Source organism: Humulus lupulus, chromosome 6 (assembly GCF_963169125.1).
Source record: "Humulus lupulus chromosome 6, drHumLupu1.1, whole genome shotgun sequence".
Lineage (NCBI taxonomy): Eukaryota > Viridiplantae > Streptophyta > Magnoliopsida > Rosales > Cannabaceae > Humulus > Humulus lupulus.
The window spans coordinates 212862372-212871547 of record NC_084798.1 but is presented as its reverse complement, the minus strand read 5'-3'; the positions used below and the strand labels follow the sequence as shown (position 1 = coordinate 212871547).

General features: G+C 30.1%; 1 long non-coding RNA gene across 4 annotated transcripts; it reads right to left on the bottom strand.

The window, feature by feature from the left end:
• Positions 1–1446: 1446 nt before the first annotated feature.
• Positions 1447–7844, bottom strand: LOC133783168 (uncharacterized). 4 transcript variants are annotated; one of them, XR_009870785.1, is made up of 7 exons: positions 7237–7844; positions 6740–6853; positions 2943–3028; positions 2716–2830; positions 2502–2578; positions 2275–2361; positions 1447–1652 (listed from the first exon to the last, which is right to left on the bottom strand). It is a non-coding gene; the product is annotated as an uncharacterized LOC133783168 (long non-coding RNA). The 4 variants fall into 4 exon arrangements; XR_009870786.1 differs by having other exon boundaries at positions 7515–7844; XR_009870787.1 differs by having other exon boundaries at positions 7623–7844.
• Positions 7845–9176: the final 1332 nt, after the last annotated feature.

Below are 9176 nucleotides of genomic sequence, written 5' to 3'. Positions count from 1 at the left end.
AGAAGTTAAGAATCTCTTATTTAATAAACAAACAAAGTTCGAATAAGCCATACTTCATGTGATTTTCACTATTATGTTTTAAGCACTTTTTGTTCTTTTTGTTATTTTCTTCTTTTTTGGCGGTGTTATTGTATAAAATAATTCTTATGAGTAAATAAGTGTATTTACTATGCTTGTAATTATATGATTTTGCATTTGAGCTTGACCCTCTTACGCAATTGAAGTACAAATATTCCTAAGTAGTTCCCTATGTGTATTACAGTAATGTTAAAGCCGAATCAAAAGAAAAGACTAGTACTGTATTGTGGCTCCCCTCTCTGGGCGTTAACATGAGAGCTCCAATACTGCCAAGGAATGTTTACCAAGACCCTACTCGACGGTTCGCCCGCACCTACGATGGGGTGCGTCACCTGAGCCCCATCAATCAACTAGTGCTAAAGGGATCCTGAGTCAGGGCACAAGGGTGGTTGGGATGGCGCACAGAGTGCTCACATTTAAGACTCGTTGGACTGTCGCTCCATGCTACCATAGGGAGTCACCCTGATTCGAACCCCTGACCTCTAAGATATCAGACATGCCACTTGGTTGGTGGTATGAATATTCTGTGTTAGAAATTATCTATTAGGACATAACATGATATAACCATGAGATACCATACGAATATATTGTATGGTGCGTAATTATTGAAGCTGATCTCCATAAACACTCATGTTTCTAAATGATTTTGCATAGATATTTTCCCACAATTTATTCCTATCCACTCATTCAATATCCATGAGATACTAGATAAAACAAATTGTTGGGGGTGTTTATTATGAATAGTTGAGTTGCCTTGAAAAGTGTAGAAGAGTGTAGGATGGATGTAATATTAAACTCAAGTGTATAAAATGATTCACTTTACACTTAAGATACATGTGGGGCCCACAAAAATTATTAACTTTACCCCCTACAAATTTGAACAAAACATGATAACTGTTTTAGATTCTCATTCTCACTTTCACTTTAACCCATACCAAACACACCCTTAAGGTATAAGGTCTTCCATGCTCTTGCCAAGTAAATAGACAGTACTATAAAAACGGGCTTTCCCGACAGTTTTTAACTGTCGCTATTGAACAACGACGACAATCGACTAACTGTCGTATTTACCTATGTCAGCATAGAAGTAACTACGCCGACAGTTAATAAGTGTCGTCGTTGCTGGCATCGCCGACAGTTTTTAAGTGTCGTGATTGACTCTATATGGTGTAGTAAAAGAATGCACATCTAAATTAAATTAATTTAACATTGGTAACACTAAATTTGTATTTGATTAGTTCTAACACTTTCTAATAAATGAAATAAACTTATAAACTTTTTTATTCAACAATTTTATAAATTTATTACACCAACAGTAGACAATCAAAAAATAAACCAAATCTACATATTACAAAGACAAAAATTACATAGCAAATTTAATCAAAATATATTTCATCAGATACAAATATAATCTCAATTTATAAGTAATCAATTCTATGCAACATGAACAAGTTATAAATATACTCAAGAATTCTTATACAAGTTGTTCAACTCTATCTTGTATTTCTCAAGTTTATGTTGAAGTGACTTGAGTGCAGCAGCTAATGTGCTCTTTCTCTTTAGTTCCTGAAACACTAAAAGTTGTAGCTCTTTATTAAAAAAAAATGCACACACAATGATACAATATACAACAATTTATTCTGGAACAGTTGGTATTTCAAAGTAAAAGAACTGCAAAAAAACCATTAGAACTAAAGCATCTAACAAATTCTCTATGGTTCCATAAATGTAATCATACTTGGCATGAAGTCATTAACAATAAATAATAGGTTCAAAGCAGAATGTGTTAACAATAAAAAATTATCTCTCTCAATAGCTCATCATTTGATTAAAAAAATGACAACTAAAACAAAAGAAAATAAGTTACAGGTGAAGAGAAATCTATTAACCAGATATGAAGTGCATCAAATGCCTCACATCTAGAATCTTTCTAACCAAGTAATAGATTGCATAAAGTTTTACAAATTCAAAGAAAAGTATATCAAACTAAAAGTATACTGAAATCATAATTTATGCTTTATGTCAGCATGTGTATTGCAAGAAAATAGCTCAAACCTTATGAAGAAGCTATGAAATATCAAAAAGCAACAAATGGAAAAAGCTATGCATGTGGATGTTGATTCATTAATAAAATATGAAACTAGAGTGCCGGTACAAACTCCAAACTATCACTCAGTTTAATAAAAAAAAACTTACACAAAACCAGAAGGGAGTGAAATGGAGAATAAATAAACATTCCACTAGCTAATGGGCATAGCCAGTTGCCACCATTGATTTAGCAGCCTGCACCATCATGTTTACCATAGCCAGTTGCCACCATTAATATTAAGCATAAAAAGCTAGTAACTGGGCAAAACAGGTATAAATGACAAGATAGATGAACTATATAATATTTATTCATCATGTGAAAAAATACAGCTCACCTTCAATTCTAATATTAGTGTAGTCAAGCACTGCTCAGCATATTCAATATTCACTGCCTTATCCTTCAGTTCTTCGTCTTGTATATTCATCAACAAATATAACAAATTACAAAACATAGTGTGTAGAAACTAGAAACCGCAAAACATCAATGCATGAGAATACAATTGTTTAACTGTCCAAAATTAAAAGGGAGGGAACAATAAAAGAACTCACCTTCTCAGCCAAAGTAATAGCAAACTCTTCTTTAAGAGCATCTTCTCTCTTCTGTGTTTCTTTGCTTGTGCGCTCTTGAATAACAATGGCCTTTTCTAGAGCAGCTTTAGCTTCCCTAAAAGCAATGTCATACATACTATTCACATCAAAAGGCATGCCCATATACATACTATTCACATCTAACAAAAGGAAATGAAAAAGAAAAAGGAGGAAAAATCATTGCAAACTTTTTTTGTAAGAACATAGCTAGCTTCGGCCATTTTCCTGGACCATGACTTGATTTCTCATACTCTGATACAAGACCATCAAGGACCTAGAAAACAAACCACCACTGAACACATAAGACAAGTTTCCTTTTTAACTTTTTACAAGAATATGAAGGTTTGTTTTTCAAATCAAAGAACATTGCAAGACAAAAACAAATCAACAAAGTACTGTAATTTATATGGGAATTGCAAGGACTCTACATGAACTCCAAATGGCAATCATGTTTACTCAAATTCCAAAAACTTCTAATAGAAACCAAAGCATATAAATAAAAAAGACCAACTCTACTCACAACTCCAATGGTTTCCACATAATAGCTAAAGCTCTATTTATTTAAATGCTTATTTTTGGAGCTAAAGCACTATTAGTTCCTCCAATGAGGATATCTGGAAAAGGGGAGCGAGAGGTCAAGATCTCAAAAAATATGGTTGTTCACATTGCTAATAAAATGAGGGCAATTGTTTGCTAAAAGAAGATTTAGAGTGGTTCATATCATTAGACTAGTTTGCAGAACATAGCATGGCGTCCTAAACCCTCGGGTTCATATCATTAAAACCACACTTAAATTGTTAACTAGTTAGTTGACCTGAGATCCCTTCTGCCAGACCAAGAATACTCTCATTTTCACACTATCTTTGTCCAAGGAATTGACCCATCCAACTCTAAGTATACACAGGAAAGCATCAATTGGCACCCTAGGTGCTTCATAATTAATAGACAATAATGTTGCTATTATAAATAAATCAACCACCTAATAATGTTTTTTGAAGTTGCCTGAAAATGATTCGTATACTTTTAACCATAGTGAAATATATACCACTGAAATTCATACTTCATTAATTATTTTTCTAGCATTAATTCATATACTCAGTTGTCTTAAGCTGAAATTAATCATAGTAATTAACTAATTTTTGCACAAGGAATTAACCTATACTCAAAATAAATCATGTATTTGCACAAGGAATTGGATTCTAATAATATATACTATGTTGTTTTAAGCTGAAATTAATCATAGTAATTAACTAATTTATTTTAAATAAAAGGTTTATTCTATTAATCATATTCTGACACGACACCTAAGTTGGTTATAGGGCCAAAAAGTCGCAGTCTGTAAGTTAGAACAGGAAAGGGAAGAAAATTATTGCGCATTAGATTCAAAAGAATAGGTCAACATACAAAGTCCATATAAATTGATTGCATAAAAAACAACTAATGAGATTTCAAATTAGTGGGGATTTAATCAACAAGATTTATAATAATATACCTCAAAGTCACCAAGCCACCAAGTCAATCAATAATCAAATGTGAAACCAAATTAATACCATAAATAGATTAGAAACCAAGTTCAAACATGTATACATTTCTAACTAAAAAACTCAACATACCAACTAATAACACTCTTTAAAATAAATCATAAATCATACTCCAAACAAGATAAGAACTTGATTTAAACACACATATACACAAACTAATAACAAAATATGCACCTAATTAATCCTAAACATATAAAAGAACCAAAAGAATACCTCAAGATACAAAGTGCATAAATATTGATGGCATAAAAAAAAACAACTAATGAGATTTCAATGATTTCACATAAAAATCAGAGCTTTTAGTTATGTAGAAGTTGTGGTACAATTATTGATCTGAAATGATGTAGCATAATGACACATGTATATATGATGATAAGTTTTTAGTTACAAATTTTTTTCATTTTAAATCACAAATTTGTTTGTAGGATAATGTTATTCTTTTATAATTTGACTTTTGAAAAATATATTGATTCATTACTATTTTTTTTCTTTCTATTTTAAGAATTTTTTTAATGAACTTGTTAAACCAATTATCTTTCTACAGCAGGTAATGAACATTTTTTATTAATCAACACTACTTAGGTCATTTCTGACTTTTTTTTAATTCTTCGGTGACATGCTGTCAAGCATCATCTTTCAAACATTTAGAGTTCCTAAACAAAAAGATTCGAACTATATTGTAATGGTGCTACAAATCAGATTTAACATAAGACTTTTATAAACTATAGAATACATTTCTAGTTTACATTATATGTACATATAAGATAACATAAAAATCAACTAAACAAACAAGATAGCTAAATCTAGACTTCGAAACATTGCAAAGCCTAGAAGCTCAATGCATGGAATCCACTCTTTTTCATGATTGTGAGCTATTGGTATTGGGGTTCAAGTGAGTCATGCTAGTTTTTTCTTAAATAAATTGCAAAATCTAAGAAAAATGACAGATTCAATAGCTAGTAAAAAAATTATGGTTTCAAATATGATGAAATTCATCTTTGCATTCATCTTTAATCTTGGCCAAAGAAATACAAATAAAAGGAACCAAGGCATTCAATAAGCTTTCCATAAGCAACGTGACTTGAATTTCAAACACAGCTTTTTCCAAGTGAGACAAACAGTGGGCTAGAGCAGAGTGTACAAATAATAAATCTAGAGCTAAATGGAGAAGACTATATATGCCTCTTTTGATCTATCTAACTATTTGTGTAGATTCTATCATGCCTTCCAAAATGTTCTTCAAATTTAAAAAGTATGTTATTAGTTTTTCTTTTTTATATATTATTTTCAGCTAAAAAAGGTGCATTATATGAGGCTGCTAACCAAAACACTCCTTTGCTGCTTTCAACAATTGTCGGCTTTGCTAATATTAGAAGTGTTGAAAGGGGACCATGCATGGTTCTTGCTCCCCTGTTGCACGTCCTATGAAAGAGATATTAGGGGAGAATGTTCCTACTCTGCAGGTTGGTGAGAAAATGAAAGAAAGTAATGGGATCATGCTGATGATGATGGTTCTGCTAAAATTCAAGTAAGCAATCTCTTCCACATATACATATATGCACTTTTACAACTTTTCTTATCATAGAAGATCTCACTTGCAAAATATTCAGGAATCCAACCCAGTGGAGCAAGAACATGGAAATTTACAAAGCTTGAGTGATTTTACAAAGAAAATGGAAATATTCAGCAATTGAGTCTAAGCAATTCTAAACATAAAGCCAAAAGCAATGTTACAAAACAACTGAGATCCTTCAAGATGGTAGTAAACTTAAAGAAAAGTTGCATTGCTAAATATAATTGAGTTTAAGCAATTCTCAACAAATCCATCAGAAAACTTAACCCTCTAAAATCAACCAAAACATGTATTATTGAAAGAAAAAATGATATTGCAATAACAATTATAGAAAAAACATTGTATATCCAAAATAGAACATGCTTCCAGCAGTGAGAAACATGGAAAGTTGTGATCAAAATCAGCAACTGAGATAAATTGATTAACTCACAAACATGGGTTATTAGTCAGACAAATAAAAAATAAAAAATGAGCATGAACAGTACATAACACAACTCTCTAATGACCCATAAAGCATATCCATAGGTAATTATAAATCATCTTGATAACTATAAAGTAGATAAATGAGTTTGATAATCTTTACCAAGTGTCTTTGTCCATGTATCACAACCAAACTATTAAGCAATTATTCAAATTACATACCAATTATTCACACAGTAATTTTATCAAACATTACATATGCCAACTACAACAATAATATCATATTACCACAGATTGAACCCTAAACATGATTTCCAAAGAAACATCAAAAGCATATTCAATTTCATAATTTTATACTCAATTTCATATTCAATTACATATGCCACCATTGTGTATCTAACCACCTTAATATGAACAAGAAATGAACAATGTTTCAGAGACAATTTCATACATTTTTTCATTGCTGAAGGTGGTTAGCGCCAACTGGGTTACCAATCCCTTGTCTGATATATTTCCGATTGATTGTATTTGTTTCGGACTGTGAGGATTCCATATACGTTCGTATCTGAAAACAGAATTAGTAACTTGCATCAACAAACTTTAAATTCCATAGAAATATTTATTGAGCAAACATAACAGACTATGCTACGTTTCTTGTGAAGATCACTTACTGACTGCATGTACACAATCAAGATATCCACATAAGAATTCTAAGGAGTCGTTTGTAATTGAGAATAGTCAAGAATTAAATAACAACTAGGTACAAAATATACACAAAATATATTCTCTACATTATATAATTATTTTTCTCTAGCTAGCCATTAAATTATAATTTAAACAAGATAAATAAATTAACTTTAGCCATCACCTAAATTATTCTCAAAAAGAAGTGCTTCAGCAAAGATAACCCAAAATGTCAAAATAACACACCATAGATACAGTACTTACTGGTCTGTTTTGGAACTTCTGCTCTTCAAAAGCATATTCAATTTCATAATTTCACATAATAAATCATTATTGATTCACTCTAGAGTTTGAAAATGATTATATATGATTTCAATAGACCAAATGAACAAAATACAGCAATTCTTACATGTAAAATCGTACATTCTAATTATTCTATATATAAAACTATATAATACTCAAAGAGAATGGGGAATAAGAGGCACCGGAATCCATGAGAGTGAGAGAGAGAGGAAAAAAAATTGTGAGCGACTATACACTACCAATCAAACCCCAAGATAATCAGCCCTTAAAAAAAATTGAAGATGCTGAAACCCAAAATGTAAAAAAATTGAAGACGCAGCGTCTTCAAGAGATTGAGGAAGATATACGGGGACGTGGTCGAGGAAAAGCGAGAGGCGAGAGGCGAGAGGTGAAGTGGGAGAATCGTTTCATCAGAAAGGCGTTGGCGTTGGCATCGGCGTCGGCGTTGTTTGGAGGGCGGATCGGTGAGAGAGTGAGTCGCAGAGAGAGGGCTGGTTGAGAGAGAGATATTAATATTAAGAGGACAGGAAATATTAAGAGAGAGGGAAAAGGAAAAGAAAGAAAGAGGGGGAAATATTATGAGGCTCAATTTTTTTAACGAGGCAATGCAAGCTGTCGGCATTGCTCCATTAAAAAAATTCAGACATATTTTAACGGTTGATATTACTGTAATACGTTTTTATGAAAAATTTTAAAACAAAAAAACTATAGTTTTAAAAGTTTTAATGAATACATAATTTTTATAAATATATATTTACATAATTTAGTTTATTTTTAAAATTATAATGTACAAATTTTATAAATATGTTAAAGAATAATAAATTTAAATTTTGATATAAAAATTATTATAAATACAAAAGTTAATAATATGATAAATTTAGAAACAAAAAAATATAGTTTTAAAAGTTTTTAATAAATATATATTTATATAATTTAGTTTATTTTTAAAATTATTTTATTCATTAATATTTTTACAATATTTTTCCAATTAATAAAACAACTCTTTTTTAACTAATACAAATTTTATAAATATTTTAAAGAATAATATAGTTAATTTTATAAATATGTTAAAGAATAATAAATTTAAATTTTGATATAAAATATATTATAAATACAAAAGTTAATAATATGAAAAATTTAGAAACAAAAAACATATAGTTTTAAAAGATTTTAACAAATACATAGTTTTTATAAATATATATATTTACATAATTTAGTTTATTTTTAAAATTATACTATTCATTAATTATAATTTGTATTTTTTTAGGGTTTATACTTTTTTGGACCCTGTGTTTTGTCTCATTACCTGTTTGGACCCTGTGTTTTGATAAATTACTTTTTGGACCCTATATTTTGTAAAATTGTTAAAATAGAACCCTAAACTCAATTTTGATGAAGAAAAAATTGAATATAACAACACAGTTTTTAAGCAGAGTGATTTTATTTTGGTTCTGAATTGTTAGTTTAATAAATTATTTGTAATTTTAGTTGAGAAAACATTGACCAAAATTGAGTTTAGGGTTCTATTTTAACCATTTTACAAAATATAGGGTCCAAAAAATAATTTATCAAAACACAGGGTCCAAACAGGTAATGGGAAAAAACAAAGGGTCCAAAAAGGTATAAACCCTATTTTTTATTTGAATTTTGGCGACATTTTATGACTGTCGGCGTTGGACTTTTATTAACTGTCGGCGTTGGGGTCAATGATAACTCTACAAAATAGAGTTATTTTACCATTTTTTATGTGCTAACTGTTGTTTAATTCTTGAGTTTTTAATTGATTTATTAAGTTTTAAAGTAATTTTGAATGTATTGGTTTTATTTTGATGTGTTCTTATAGTTATTTTGTTGTAAAATGTTGTAGTTAATTAATTGAATTATTGTTGTTTAATTGAGGT